The 14,780-nt window shown below is 48.4% G+C and overlaps 1 long non-coding RNA gene across 1 annotated transcript in view; it reads right to left on the bottom strand.

The window, feature by feature from the left end:
* Nucleotides 1-259: 259 nt before the first annotated feature.
* Nucleotides 260-14,780, bottom strand: part of LOC309518600 — a 56,342-nt gene continuing 41,821 nt past the window's right edge. Inside the window, exons 2-3 of the long non-coding RNA XR_014213543.1 lie at nt 2,905-3,020; nt 260-377 (exon numbers count right to left, since the gene is read on the bottom strand). This is a non-coding gene — a long non-coding RNA (uncharacterized lncRNA). The remainder of the gene's footprint in view (nt 378-2,904; nt 3,021-14,780) is intronic.

Here is a 14,780-nt window from a genome sequence, read left to right as displayed (position 1 = left end):
ACACACAGGGGGCAGCTCTCCAGCATGGGGGCTGGGGAGCTGGACCAAGCTCTGTGCAAAGGCCGTTTGAAGAGGCTCCAGTGTAAAATTAGCTAATTAATTGCAAAAGAATGGAAATTAAAGCCGGCATAACTTATGCTCTCTCTTTTTCAGAGGGATGTGTCAGGGAGAGGCAGATGCATTTGCAGGAGAAATTTGGGCAGCATAGAACTCAGGAAGTCACCTGTTCCAGGGTGGTTAGGGGGACGAAAACAAAGCACCACTCAGTGTCAGATTTGGAGCCCCCAACATGGTAGGCTGTTGCTCTTTTCACCTCGCCTCTTCGTTCCCAACTCATCCTCATTCCCCATCCTCATTACCACTGCGTCTCACTGCACCTGCAACAAAACACATAGTTCCCTGTTTCCAGCATGAAATGGTCTTCATTGTTGCTTAAGGCCTGCTAAGTACCTGGTATACCCCAAACCCCTGATCAGAGAGACGCCTGAGTGCATGTGACTATTTTAGAATATTATCCAACAGGTGGATGTTTTGAAAGGCCTGCTAGGATGCAACCACAGAACCTAACATTTAGTCTTTTAAAGGGGGGTATTGTTTTGTTGGTTATTATGTTATGTCTTTTTGAATTTCTATACCAGGGTGGATAAAAACCAATGATTTTTTTTTTAAAAAAAAATTGTAACCTTATTGGAGTGCACCAGTTGGGTCTGCGTTGCTCCGGGACAGGAGGAAGGAAGTCAAATGACACCGAGTTGGTTCAAAGAAAGAGTTTATTCTGCTCTCTGGATAGCAGAAGGCACTTGTGTGATCAAGTCCACAGCAAGTCCAAAGAAATGAGAAGTTTCATGCAGTATATACTGTATTTTTCGCTCTGTAAGACGCACCAGACCACAAGACGCACCTAGTTTTTGGAGGAGGAAAACAAGAAAAAAAATATTCTGACTCTCAGAAGCCAGAACAGCAAGAGGGATTGCTGCGCAGTGAAAGCAGCAATCCCTCTTGCTGTTCTGGCTTCTGTGATAGCTGCGCAGCCTGCATTCGCTCCATAAGACGCACACACATTTCCCCTTACTTTTTAGGAGGGAAAAAGTGAGTCTTATAGAGCAAAAAATACAGTATATCCTCCAGACACCCTCTTCCCCCTTCCTGAGTCACGTCAGCTTGTATACGCAGGTTGACATCACATATGTTCCTGCTCTGGTACTCTTAACCATAAAATGATCTTCCTTCCTGTACTTCTGACCATAAAAGGATCTTCCTCTTCCTACTCGTATCTGGGAAGAGGTCATAATCTCCGGGAACACGCTTTTGGCGTTTTCCCCGGACATCGGTCCCCACATATTTTGTGGTGAGCACATAAGATAAAGTATTGACGTGTTTTCTTTGTTCCCCTAAAACGTCAGGGTCATCCCTTGCCGTGACTGATAAAGGAGAGAGCTTGTTTATGCAATTGTGTCCTTATTTTGCTTTTGCTCAACAGCTCAAGTTTTATGCATTTTAAAATGATTTCTTTTGAAAGAACAAAGGGGGGGGGGTTGAGTCAGTTTTAAACTTGCTACACAGAAACCCATTCCTTCAAAATCAGATTATTATTTTTTAAAAACCACTGATTTTTTTTAAATTTAAATCAGTTTTTTTTATTATTTAAATTGGATTTTTAAAATAAAATGCTTTTGGAGGAAAAAAAAATCTTTCTAAAGATAGTATTCTATTTAAGTTACATTATAGCCCAAAAGCTATTCATCAGGAAAAAGGATTTGTTTTAAGTTTTTCATGTGTCTAAGTTGGTTTTTAAGGAAATTGTTATTAAGGAAATGATTATTCTTCTCCCTCCAAATATAAACAGTTAACTAATTAAACCTCACAATAATTTCATAATTATCTATGTATTTCTAATAGTATAACCATTTAGTGCATGGGTAGGCAAACTAAGGCACAATCAGTCCCAATTGCTCAATTGCCTTCTGGATCCGGCCTGTGGGCGGTCTGGGAGTCGCCACGTGGATCGCCAGCGCACGCATTATTTCCCTCTCCCTCCCTCTCCTTTACATGCCTCCCTCCCTCCCTCCTCCTGGCTTCTCCCCGCCCTGCCTAGAGGAGGAAGGGGGCTGGGCTTTGTTAGTGTTAGCAGCAGCAGCACTCAAGCTGCCGCCATTTTAAGCAGCCCCTCTCCAGAGCCCTTTCGTGCACTGCTCATTATCCCATCGCTGCCGCCAGCCCCTGCCGCTCGCAAGACACAGATAAGCAGCCACCAGGGCTTGTCGTGCTCTTGCATCATTTTTTTTTCAAAATATAGTCCGGCCCCCCACAAGGTCTGAGGGACAGTGGACCAGCCCCCTGCTGAAAAAGTTTGCTGACTCCTGATTTAGTGCAAAGTGAAGGGCACAATTCAGCCAGTGTTAAGCACATTTAAAATGTTGGTTCATAAGACCAGATCCCAAACCCAAAGGTCAGTTAATGGTGTCTACACTATGTCATTGCTACAGTTAAGAGATAAATTTATTCCCAATTTGCACTTCCTTGCCTAATTCAAACTTTCCAAGCCAACACCCAAACACCGCTATATTTCGAAATTTTACCCTTCCTCAAATTTTGCAATGCAAAAACATGAAATGAAAATGGGTACAAAAAATGTGTGTGTTGTTGAAAATAATATGCAAAGATGCATCATATTGGGCAGAATTGCTTGCGAAATTTTGTACATTGAGCAAAACTGCATGCATAAATGTATGCAGTCAGAGAAATGTGCTCAAAAATGCATTCAAATGTTTCTGTGATGTCTTCCTTTTTTAAAAAAACAACCACAAACCGTTGGAGGAAAGAGATAAATTAGAAACCAGAATTGACAGTTTTGCCCATTCCCAGTCTTCACCACAGCAGAAGTCGGTGTCAAGCAAAACATACCTTAAGGGGAAGGGAGGAGAATCCAGAGTCTTGCTTTTCTGCTTTGCCATCTGAAGGGGATAGTGCACAAGCTGTTCATCTCCAGTGAAATAAATTACATGGGAAACCGACAGCACCTGGAGAGAGAAAATAAGCAAAAGCTGTGAGACTAAAAAATTAACCTTTCCTCGAGTGAAAAAATAAGTGGCATCACAACTTTAAAGTTGGCATGCTTGCCCCTAAGCAATTCTAAATTTTATCTAAGGTGGTTTTTTCAAAAAAAGGCTAAACCATTTTAACCCTCTCCCCCAGATAATACAAGCAGTGAACTAAGAGACACAAAATTCCTAACCAGCCAAACCAAAAGTCAGAATATGCCTCACAGCCCCCTCAAAAGCCAGGTGAGGAGATATTGCTCTATTCCCAAGGGGGGAAATTGTTCTTCATCCATGGAGCCTTCACTACAAAGGCCCTGCTTCTGGCAAATAGCATTCTACCTTCCTGCATGGATGGAATGCAAAGCAGAATTAGATCTGAGGAACGTAGGCAGCTGCCTTGTAAGAAGTCAGACTATTGGTCCATCTAGCCAAGCACTTTCTGCTCTGACAGGCCTCAGCTCTCCAGGATCTCAAGCAGAGAAGAAACCTTCCTATCAACTGCTGCTGCTTTATCCTCTTTGCTGTAGGTGCCATAGGTGGAACATGGGACCTTCTGCATGCAAAGCAATGGGTTGCAATCTCTGCAGGGGCCGAAACAGTGTGTGGGGGCCCCATGGGCCAAGGGTTCATCTTCCACTTCTGTGTCATGGAAGGTATACACAGCACAACAGACAGGAAGCAAGATAAGAACTTTATTGTCTCTCTCAAACAAGAACAGCAACAAGAAACTCCACATGGAGTCTGTCGCAGGAAATGCCCCCCCCCCGGCAATCATTCAGTTTGTACAAACACGACACACACACTCACACATGACATACGTGACGTTTCTGTTATAAATTCGTAGTAAATCAACTGTACGTCGGATTTACACCGGTCCACTTTTATTTTGCTCTATGAAGGAAGGACTATCAAAGGGGGATGCTTTGATACAGGATGGCCATAATCCCTTAAGCGCACCAACACATACACAGGAGCCCTACCCAGTTGGCATGACAATCTTGATGGTCCCAGACAGAAGACCATCAAGGTCACAATGGATTTGCATATGGGAGTGGATTCAACATGGACCGGAACAAAGGACAATGATCAGATCTTCCCTCTGGGGGCAGGAAAGTGCCAGCTCCCCTTTGTCCTCTGGAAATGACTCATGGGGAGGGGGGAAAGGAGGAACCAGCCAGGTGACAAGATACTCAGGTTACCTCCACAACTCCACCCTCAACCCCTCCTTTTTGTCAAAGATGTAGTCGTGATGTAGTTGTGATGTAGTTCTAGGGGTGTAGTTTGGGGGATTAATAACTAATAAAGTTGGGGTCTTCTTTTGTTCTGGGCTTCCATTTTGTTTCACCTGGTGGCAGGTGGGAGTCTTGTTGCGACAGTCTTCAATAAAGACCAAGCCTACTGGCTGCTGTTTCGCTCTGGTATTCCTAGCTGGTGTCCTTGTTTTTTTTGTCCAAGGGAGCCCTCGGATTTCTCCATTAACAAGTCCATCCTCAGAGCGAGGATTGTGCAGCAAGAGTCTGTAGGGTCACCTGGGTTTCTGCTGCTGCTGCATCAGCAGAAATTCAAGGTTGATGGAACAGCAATAAAAGGTTGGGAGTGACATTTACTGGGTCACCTTAGGCAGCTGGATGTCTTCAGCCGAGGCTGTTTGCTGAGAGTACAGGGAAGCCTCGGCTTCCACAATCACATTTTTCCTTGCTGTGCCTTTGTTTTCTAATCTTGCGCTGTAGCTCTCAAAAATACCAAATGTCTTTGGAAAAGATGCCCAAATGGGCACGCCAACTTTCTCTCTTGCAATCTGGCGTTTCCCCAGAACATGAGAGCCTTGGAAAGATGAGTGCCTCATAATAAACCATATGCTCAATATCAGTTTATCTCTCGATGCCAAGGCTTGCCTGCTAAGAAAGAAAGCCCAGTGGGGGGGAGGACATTTAAAGCAAAACCCAACAACAACTAATAATGCTATTGCCTATGTTTGAAATGTAGCTCTTCAACAGCTGTTTTGCTACCTGGTAACCATACAGCAGTTACCAGGGATGCAGGTGGCGCTGTGGGTTAAACCACAGAGCCTAGGACTTGCTGATCAGAAGGTCGGTGGTTCAAATCCCCCCCAACGGGGTGAGCTTCCGTTCCTCGGTCCCTGCTCCTGCCAACCTTGCAGTTCAAAAGAACGTCAAACTGCAAGTAGATAAATAGGTACCGCTCTGGCTGGAAGGTAAATGGCCTTTTCGTGTGTTGCTCTGGTTTGCCAGAAGCAGCTTAGTCATGCTGTCCACATGACCAGGAAGCTGTACGCCAGCTCCCTCAGCCAATAAAGCAAGATGAGCGCTGCAACCCCAGAGTCAGCCACGACTGGACCTAATGGTCAGGGGTCCCTTTACTTTTACCTTTTAACCATACAGCACCACTATGCGCTGCAACAGAAGCCACTGTTGCTGGGCGGATTAAAGGGAGGAACCCATTGTTAATAATTACTGGGACTTTGTGACTGGACATGGGAGGGCAGCTGCTGCTGTTCTTGGTGTGAAAAAGCAGCTTTTCTATTGTGGGCCCCTATGCTCAGAGGCTGAATGCTAGCCATTGGTAAACATCAATGGGAGACCTTACCAGCAACATCTGGTTAGACATTGTTGGAAATGGAATGATGGGCAGGTGTCAGGCTTGGGCTATATGCAGCAGCCTGATGTGAGGGACATGGGACAAGCCAGTAGTCAGGACGAAAGAGCAAGTCTGGGCCAAAGGACAAACCCAGAAGCATGGCTGAAAAACAAGTTAGAAGCAAAAAAAGCAACCAACATGCTTAAGTCTAGTTAACACATGAAGGGGTTAATAGCATAGAGTAAACTGTCCTGCCAGGCTTAGTCCACTCCACCATCTTGGGAGGAAATAGGTAATCAAGGTTTCTCACTCAGTTCTCCCCCAGTCTACATATGAATTTGGTGTGTGAGGAGCTGTGAACTTCTCCTTTCAGACCGCGTGGCTCTCACAAGCCACTCTTGAGTTTTTATACCCATAATTTAGGAACTTTCACCACTTTGTAACTAAACCAAGTTTTACTGCCTGTGCAAATTTTCTGAAGCACATCAACCTGACCTTTGAGGAGTTTGTCTAACAGCCTATGTTTCCATGCTTTGCTGTATATTTTGTGATTTTAAATCTCTGCTGGGGTTCTCTCATCAAAGAGTACTTGCCCCAAATTTGGATCTTGGCATCCAGGAATTTTCCATCCTACATATATGTATATTTTTGCACCAACAAGTTACACCAACACATACAACCCCTTTGTTCAAGCAAGCTGTGACACAGGGAGGAGGAGATCTTGTCACAGAGGAACTCCTAAAATGTGGGGCGGGAGGGTATTGTGCCACAAGGCCAGAAGTGAGGGAGGGGGCCAGGGAAATGACTGCAAAATGGAATCCTGAAGAAATGTTTGAATCAACGAAGAACATAAGTATCAGGGGATGATTAGCTGCTTGTGCTTAAAATTGTGCCCCTTCAGAGTTTGTGCGGCCCCACAAACCTCTGTGTGTGACAGAGCTCCTCAGACATGTCTGCTCTAGTCACTAGTAGAGTCTGACAGTGGCTGCCTGCGGAAGCGCTTCCAGCAAAGAAGTTCCTTAACGGAAACGCATCTCCTGGACTCACGACGTGGCAGCTTCCGGCGAAGCATGGGTCTCCCTGCAGTTGCTTCTGACACCTCCCCGCTATTTTCGCTGGAAGTGTCTCTCACCCCTTTCTCTCCCCTGCTGTTTCCTGCCTGGGCTGCTGCGTCTCTCTCAGCATTACTGAGATCCTCCTCCAGAGACCCCTCGCTCCCCCTCCTTGTCCCTGCTTTAGCTGCTGACTCTCTCCCAGTCTCTGGGAGCCCTACCACCTCCCTTTCCTCTGATGTCAGTTCCCTGACATCCACCTCCCCTCCAGGGCCCCCTTCTCCCCCGCCCCTACTCTCTCCTCTGGGCGGTGAGGAGCTGAAACCCCGAAAAGAATCCTCTTCATCTTCAGACGTCTCGAACATTTCCCTCCATCGGTCTTCGTTCCGACTCGCTGAATCCTCCTCCACCTCGGAATCAGAGAACCCCTCCAACTCTTCTTCTTCGTCGGTGGTGGCGAAGTATTCCCTCCGGAACCTCGCCACTGGCTGGGGTTTACGAGGGAATCTCTGATGAAAAGTTTCAATCAAAACCTCGTCATCTACATCCTCTGCCCTGACCCAGGTGTTTTCCGACTCCGGCTCCCCTTCCCACATTACCAAATACTCTACTTGCTCTCCCTTCCACCTGGAATCGAGAATCTCCGCTACATGGTAGCTGTGTTCTTTTTCCTCCATAGCTGGTCCCCTATTGACCCTCCCCTCTCTGTCCCCTATATACGGTGACAGCAACGACCTGTGGAACACTGGGTGCAACTTCATGTGGTTCGGTAACCGGAGTCTGAAAGCCACTGGGTTGACCTGTTGCGTGACTTCAAATGGGCCCAGTCTTTTGGGTCTTAACTTCTTACAACCTCCTTTAAATGGTAACCCTTGGGTGGACAGCCACACCTGGTCCCCCACCCTAATGCTTTCCCCTTCCCTTCTGGTTTTGTCTGCCTGCCTCTTATATTCCTCCTTCGCCCTGTTTAAATTAAGTTGGAGCTGGCGATGGATCGCTTCCATTTCTTCAACGAACTGTTCTGCGGCTGGAACGCTCCAGTTCTCCCCTTCCCCCCCTGGGAAGGCTCGGGGATGACACCCGTGATTAGCCAAAAAAGGGCTCATCCCCGTGGACACGTTCTCTGCATTGTTGTAGGCAAATTCTGCCAACGCCAGCTTCTCCACCCAATCATTCTCTCTGTCATTCACATAACACCTCAAATATTGCTGGAGGACACCATTAGCTCTTTCCGCCTGCCCGTTGGTTTCTGGATGACGGGCAGTAGAGAAATTCACCTCTACATGCAATAAGCTCATGAGCTTCCTCCAGAACCTGGAAGTAAATTGTTTCCCTCGGTCAGAAACCACCCTCAAGGGGGCGCCATGCAGCCTAAACACATTTTCCACAAACAATTTAGCGGTTTCTTCCGCTGTGACCGCATGTGAGCAGGCTATAAAGTGGGCCATCTTGGTTAACAGGTCTACCACAACCATGATGGCTGTTTTCCCTTTGGACCTGGGCAGATCAGTCATGAAATCTATTGCCACTGCCTCCCATGGCCTTTCCGGCGTGGGTAGTGGTTCTAATAAACCTGCCGGTGCCCGCCTCTCCCCCTTGGCTCGTTGGCATCGGTCACACCCTCTCACATATTCCCGCACATCTTCCCTGACCTTGGGCCACCAGAATTCCCTGGTAACCAGCCACATGGTTTTGTGTTGCCCAAAATGCCCTGCTGTGGGGCTATCGTGCAGTTGCTTGAGTACCTTTTCCCTCAATTCCCCTTCAGGTATGTATAACGCTCCCTTGTAGTACAACGCCCCATCTCTCTCCTCAAAACCCCCGGGTTTGTCTCCCTCCCTCCTGAGACCCCTGAGTTTGTCCTGGGCGTATTCATCCTGCACCGTTCCCTCTACCAGTTCCCTTTGCCCCACCAATGCCGCCCCACACACCCAGCGGTCCTCGGGAATGACATGGGTCTCTTCGGGTGCACCCTCTCCCTCCAAATATTCAGGTTTGCGTGAGAGAGCGTCCGCCCTAACGTTCTCCGGGCCTGGTACGTAACAAATCTCAAAGTTAAATTTGGAGAACTCCTGGGCCCATCTCAACTGCCGTTGGTTGAGCACTCGCGCAGTTCTCCAATACTCTAGATTCTTATGGTCCGTGCACACTTGCACCTTCTGTTGTGCACCAATTAGCAGGTGCCTCCATCTCCGGAAGGCCTCATGAATCGCAAGAAGTTCCCGGTCGTACACCGTGTAGTTCCTCTCAGATTTGTTCAGCTTTCGCGAAAAGAAGGCACACGGTCGCCACTCTGACCCCTCCTTCCCCGGCTGCAGAAGAAGCACCGCCCCTATGGCTCTGTCAGAAGCGTCTGTTTCGACCCTCAGCTTTTTTTGTAAATCCACATGTAGAAGTTGTTCATCAGAGGCGAAGGCCCTTTTCAGTTCCTCAAACGCTCGCTCCGCCTCCCCCGTCCAAACAAACTTCTTTTTACTGCTGAGACAGTCCGTGATGGGCGCCGTCAGGTGGGCGAAGTTTCGGATGAACTTACGATAAAAGTTTCCAAACCCTAGGAACCTCTGCACATCCTTCTTGGTCTTGGGTGTTTTCCATTCCAGCACCGCTTGAACCTTGCCGGGGTCCATGGCCAACCCCTTGTCTGACAAGCGGTACCCCAGGAATTCCACCTCCTTGGTATGAAACTGACACTTCTCCAGTTTCACCCACAGTCTGTTGGCTTGCAGCCTGCTCAACACTTCTCTGACGTCTCTCACATGTTGCTCCTCATTCTCCGAATACACCAACACGTCATCTAAGAAGGCCACGCAATTCTTGTAGAGCAAAGGCCCCAGTACGTGGTTCATGAAGGCTTGAAAACACGCGGAGCCTGTTTGTAATCCAAAAGGCATAACGAGGTATTCAAATGCCCCCAAAGGGGTGAACATGGTGGTCTTCCATTCATCCCCTTTCCTTATACGTATCAGGTTGTACGCCCCCCTTAGGTCCAGCTTTGTAAAAATCTTTCCTTTTCGCACCCTGGTCAAAATATCATCAATCCTGGGCATAGGAAAAGCCGCCGGCTCTGTCACTGCATTTAGGCGCCGAAAGTCACATACCAGCCTCGGCTTGTCCGTGTTTTTTTTATCCACAAAAAACACTGGGCTACCCCCCGCTGCCTTGGACTCTCTGATGAAGCCTCTCTTCAGGTTCTTGTCAATGAACGCTCGCAACTCCTGCATTTCCCTGTCCGACATGGCATACAACTTGCCTACAGGAAGCTGTGCTCCAGGGAGTAAATTGATCTGGCAATCAAAGGGCCTATGCGGGGGTAGTTGGTCAGCTTCCTTCTCGCTGAACACGTCGCTGAGATCAGCATACTGTGGTGGCACCTTCCCCTTCCCCATTACTTCAGTCCCTGCTAGGGTGGCTTGGGCCCCTGCTGACCCCTTTTCCCCCCTGCAGTGTTCTAAGCAATGTGCTGAACCGAAGGAAACCACTCTTTGATGCCAGCCCACCAGCGGATCATGTAAGGCTAGCCAGCTCATTCCCAAAATAATGGGAGCGCCTCCCAAGGTGGCCACATTAAACGCTATCAGTTCTGTGTGCCTTGCCACCCTCATTATCATTGGGACGGTCTGCAAGCTAACTCCTCCTCCCAACAGTTCCCTGCCATCGATCGTGGTCACCTGCAGGGGGTTGCTTAAAGGGATAGTCTGTATCTGATGTTCAGCAGCAAACTCCTTGCTCATAAAATTGCAGGAGCTGCCTGAGTCCAACAGCGCCTTTATTTTTAGGGGGTGTCCATTTTGCAGCTCTAGCGACACTTCAATCACTAGAGCAGGTCGAGGAGCTTCTGGCACGGGCACTTTCACTGCTCTTTGGCCTGGCTGCAGTGCCCTGACGGTGGCAACCAGGCGTTGGCTTTTACCTGCTCCGTTTCTCCCTGCTCTTCCCCCTCAACTGCTCCCACCATCCCTTGCCATTCCTTCCTCTGGGGGCAGACTCTGGCAAAGTGGCCTGGCTGTTGGCAGAGATAGCATTTCCGGGCTCCCTTTCCCTCCTTCTTCGCCCCCTCACTGGGCTTTGAAACTGCGCGCGCGCGGGCTGTTCCGATTTCCATCGGCTCTGCCGGCGGGAAAGCTGGCTCAGGAATGTCTGGAATGCGTAACTCCTTCCAACGTTCCCCTCTCCCTTCCCGCCTCTCCAAGGCTCTTGCCTCCTGGCGCGCTCCAATGGTCAGCGCAGATTTGGTCAGCTGATCCATAGACACCGCCCTGGGGCTCCTGGCCAGCTCGTCTTTCACAGCTGAAGAAAGACCTTCTTCAAATAGCATCTGAATGGGTGCTGCCGATAAATCCCACCCCAATCTGTGAATCAGCATGGTAAATTCAGTCCAGTACTCACGGACAGATCTGCTTCCCTGCTTGCAAGCCATTAGCTGTCTGCGCACCACCCCTTCCTCAATATCGCTGGAAAACATGATATCCATTGCACGAAAGAATTTCATAGTGTCCTTTAGGATATCGTTGTGCGTTGCCATCAGGGGTCGAACCCAGTCCCGCGCCCCCTTCTCAAGATGCCCAATTACGAAAGCAACTCGCGATTCCTCATCAGGGAACTCATCAAACTGCACATTCAGGGCATATTGCATCTCAGTCCTAAAGGCATGGTAATCCTTGGGGTCCCCCCCAAACTTCTGCACCAATCCTGGTACCTTTCTGGGGAACTGAGTGGTTCTCCCCTTTTTGTCAGCATCCTGAGCCCTTCTCTCCTCGAGCCTCGCCGTCTGCAGCGCAAGTTGGACCTCCAGAGCTTGATACCTTTCTTCCAAGCTTGGACCTGCTCCAACCCCTGCCTCTCCGGTTCCGGCTGGGTTGCTCATGATGCTTTCTCCTGCACAGGCAGCGTACAAAGACTGTCAGACTGCTATCAGGGGATGATTAGCTGCTTGTGCTTAAAATTGTGCCCCTTCAGAGTTTGTGCGGCCCCACAAACCTCTGTGTGTGACAGAGCTCCTCAGACATGTCTGCTCTAGTCACTAGTAGAGTCTGACAGTGGCTGCCTGCGGAAGCGCTTCCAGCAAAGAAGTTCCTTAACGGAAACGCGTCTCCTGGACTCACGACGTGGCAGCTTCCGGCGAAGCATGGGTCTCCCTGCAGTTGCTTCTGACACCTCCCCGCTATTTTCGCTGGAAGTGTCTCTCACCCCTTTCTCTCCCCTGCTGTTTCCTGCCTGGGCTGCTGCGTCTCTCTCAGCATTACTGAGATCCTCCTCCAGAGACCCCTCGCTCCCCCTCCTTGTCCCTGCTTTAGCTGCTGACTCTCTCCCAGTCTCTGGGAGCCCTACCACCTCCCTTTCCTCTGATGTCAGTTCCCTGACAATAAGTCTCATTTTTCTCTTTCATTGGCTCACACCATTTTGGTGGGAGTCTTGGCAAACTGACAACATCTTTATCAAGATGGGTTTCTGCCTCGCTTTCATCCAGGCAACTGGGGAACCCCCCCCTCTGTTTCACACTGGTGCTGAGACACCAGCGTCCTTAGGCTCTGAAGGGGGCGGTAGAACCAGTATAATCAGATAGTTCACAGTGTAAGAGATGTTATCAGGATCTTGTGCAGACATTGCACCTCTGCCAGGGGCTCCTTTTAAACATGCCTCTATAATCAGATCCTACATATCAAAGCTACTGTGTAACCAGAACGCTCTACTATATATCTGGGTGCAGGTTTGCAAAAACACACTGTCAGCTCTGAAGATCCAGGTTCCTTGTGTATGTTTCTTTTCCAGGAACTCCCTGCCCTCGTGGCCACATCTGTAGGAGGAAAATGCTGATGTTAACCATTTTCACACACTGATTGGGCAATTGGCTTAAAAAGCCTGCCGTACCCACTTGATGATGTCTGGACCAGAAACCCCCTTGGGTTATCTAGAGTGACCTCTCTCCAAGGAAACTTGTTTGTGTTACCAAGTCGTACTGTGTGCCAGAGTGTTTTGCTCACATCCTCTTTGCACAGATTTCGTTCTTGGTCCTAAGTGGCTGAGATCTGCTATTCTTTTCCAGATAGTGATTTGTTTTCTTTTTGCACAAAGATGTGTGGGTTTTTTCGGTTAAAAATTGTCTTTCTGCCTTTCATATCTCCAGGATTTTGAGGGCTATTAGAGAGTTGTATCAGCATTGTCTTTCAAACACACCACGAGGGTTGACTTCCAGAGGAGTAGCTGTGTTTGTTGCAGAAATAAACAGTAGAGGTGCGGCATTATTTATTATAATAGACACCAGCATTATTTATTACTATTATGGTATAAACCAAGAAGATCAAACCTATCCATTCTTAAGGAAATCAGCCCTGAGTGCTCACTGGAAGGACAGATCCTGAAGCTGAGACTCCAATACTTTGGCCACCTCATGAGAAGAGAAGACTCCCTGGAAAAGACCCTGATGCTGGGAAAGGTGGAGGGCACAAGGAGAAGGGGACGACAGAGGGCGAGATGGTTGGGCAGTGTTCTCGAAGCTACCAGCATGAGTTTGACCAAACTGTGGGAGGCAGTGGAAGACAGGAGTGCCTGGCGTGCTCTGGTCCAGGGGGTCACGAAGAGTCGGACATGACTAAACGATGGTATAAACCAGGGGTGGTCAATGTGGTGCCCTCTAGGTGTTGGATGGGGACTACATGCTCCATCTTTCCCCTAACCACTGGCCAGACTTGCTGGGGCCGCCAGGAGCTAGAGCAGGGTTCCCCAAACTTGGGTCTCCAGCTGCTTTCAGACTACAACTCCCATCATCCCTAGCTAGCAGGACCAGTGGTCAGGGGTGATGGGAACTGTAGTCCAAAAACAGCTGAAGACCCAAGTTTGGGAAACCCTGAGGTCGAGTTTCCTGTTTCGAAGCAAGACAATTCTAAGAAGTTTGGGATGGAAGCTGGTCCTCCAAATTGTCCGTCCTCCCCGATCTAAAATGTCTCAGTAAGAAATACAATTATGTCCTTCACAGAATGTCCAGCTTTCCCTCATGACCTTCCCACGATTGAAAAAAAAAGGCTTCAGTGAAGCTGAAGAGATGGGAGAGTCACCGTGAACCAAGACGTAACAGATTATTTAATCATGATGTAGATATTTAAAGGTTCGTGAGCATAATGTGGGGTTCTAAAGGGTTAAATAATCCACAATAAGACTTTCAATAGCACTGAGAAGATCTCCAATCCATGCTTTGATGCACATGTCCAGAGATCTCCAACATGACACAAGTATGACAATGTCATTGTTGCTGCACTAACAGCCTTTAAGCATCCCCAAACAGCATAACCTAGAAGCATCCCCAAGCCACGGTAGCATTCAGTGTACTTGCTCTAGGCCTAGGGCAGGAATAGCCAATGTGTTGCCCTTCACACGTTGTCAGACTACAGCTCCCACTAGCCCCAGCCAGCATGAGAAATGGTCAGGGATGATGGGAGTTGTAGTCCCACAGCCTCTGGAAGGCATTATGTGAGCTGTAGGGTTCTGTCATGTCTGCATGCTGATTATGTCATTGATCTCTTGTTGAGCTGGTTGGAACTTAGGCAAAATCAGTTCCAGAGACTGAAGTGGTTTGCTGCATCCCTTCCGGGTTTCACATCTCCTCCTGGTGTTTTGTGGAGTCCTGAATTCCAGCTAATCCTCTTTGAGAAGATTCCAACCATCTCCCAGGAAAGGCTTTATAACCAGCAATGAACAATTTTGACTGCAAGGCAATCAGGCAACTACTCAAGAACTCAAAAAGGGTCGCAGTGGTGAGAACCATCAACTGGAAATAGCAGGAGAAAGGTGACAGGTTTTTGGAGATGCCGTGCGGCCGTGTTGCTCAATTTGGGAGAGACATGTGCAAATGCAACCAGCCAAGTTTTTAATAGACTAGAACTTATTAAATTAATATGCGAAATAATCAGATGGCATGATGGAACTTCCTTCTCCAAGTACTGCAGATGAGCCTGGGAGGCTGGGCAGTGCCAATGGATGACAGCATGGCAATGACTCAGAGAAGCATTCCTCCTGCTCCCATTTATGATTAGGGATGGGCCTTCTGGGCATCTGCGTATTTGCATACTCCCCCTTCCATGCTCTTCGGGGTTCA

This window comes from Podarcis vaucheri (genome assembly GCF_965113315.1).
Source record: "Podarcis vaucheri genome assembly, chromosome: 14".
In the NCBI taxonomy this organism is placed as follows: Eukaryota; Metazoa; Chordata; class Lepidosauria; order Squamata; family Lacertidae; genus Podarcis; species Podarcis vaucheri.
Note: the sequence above shows the minus strand (reverse complement) of the source record. Positions and strands in the feature narration are given on the sequence as shown.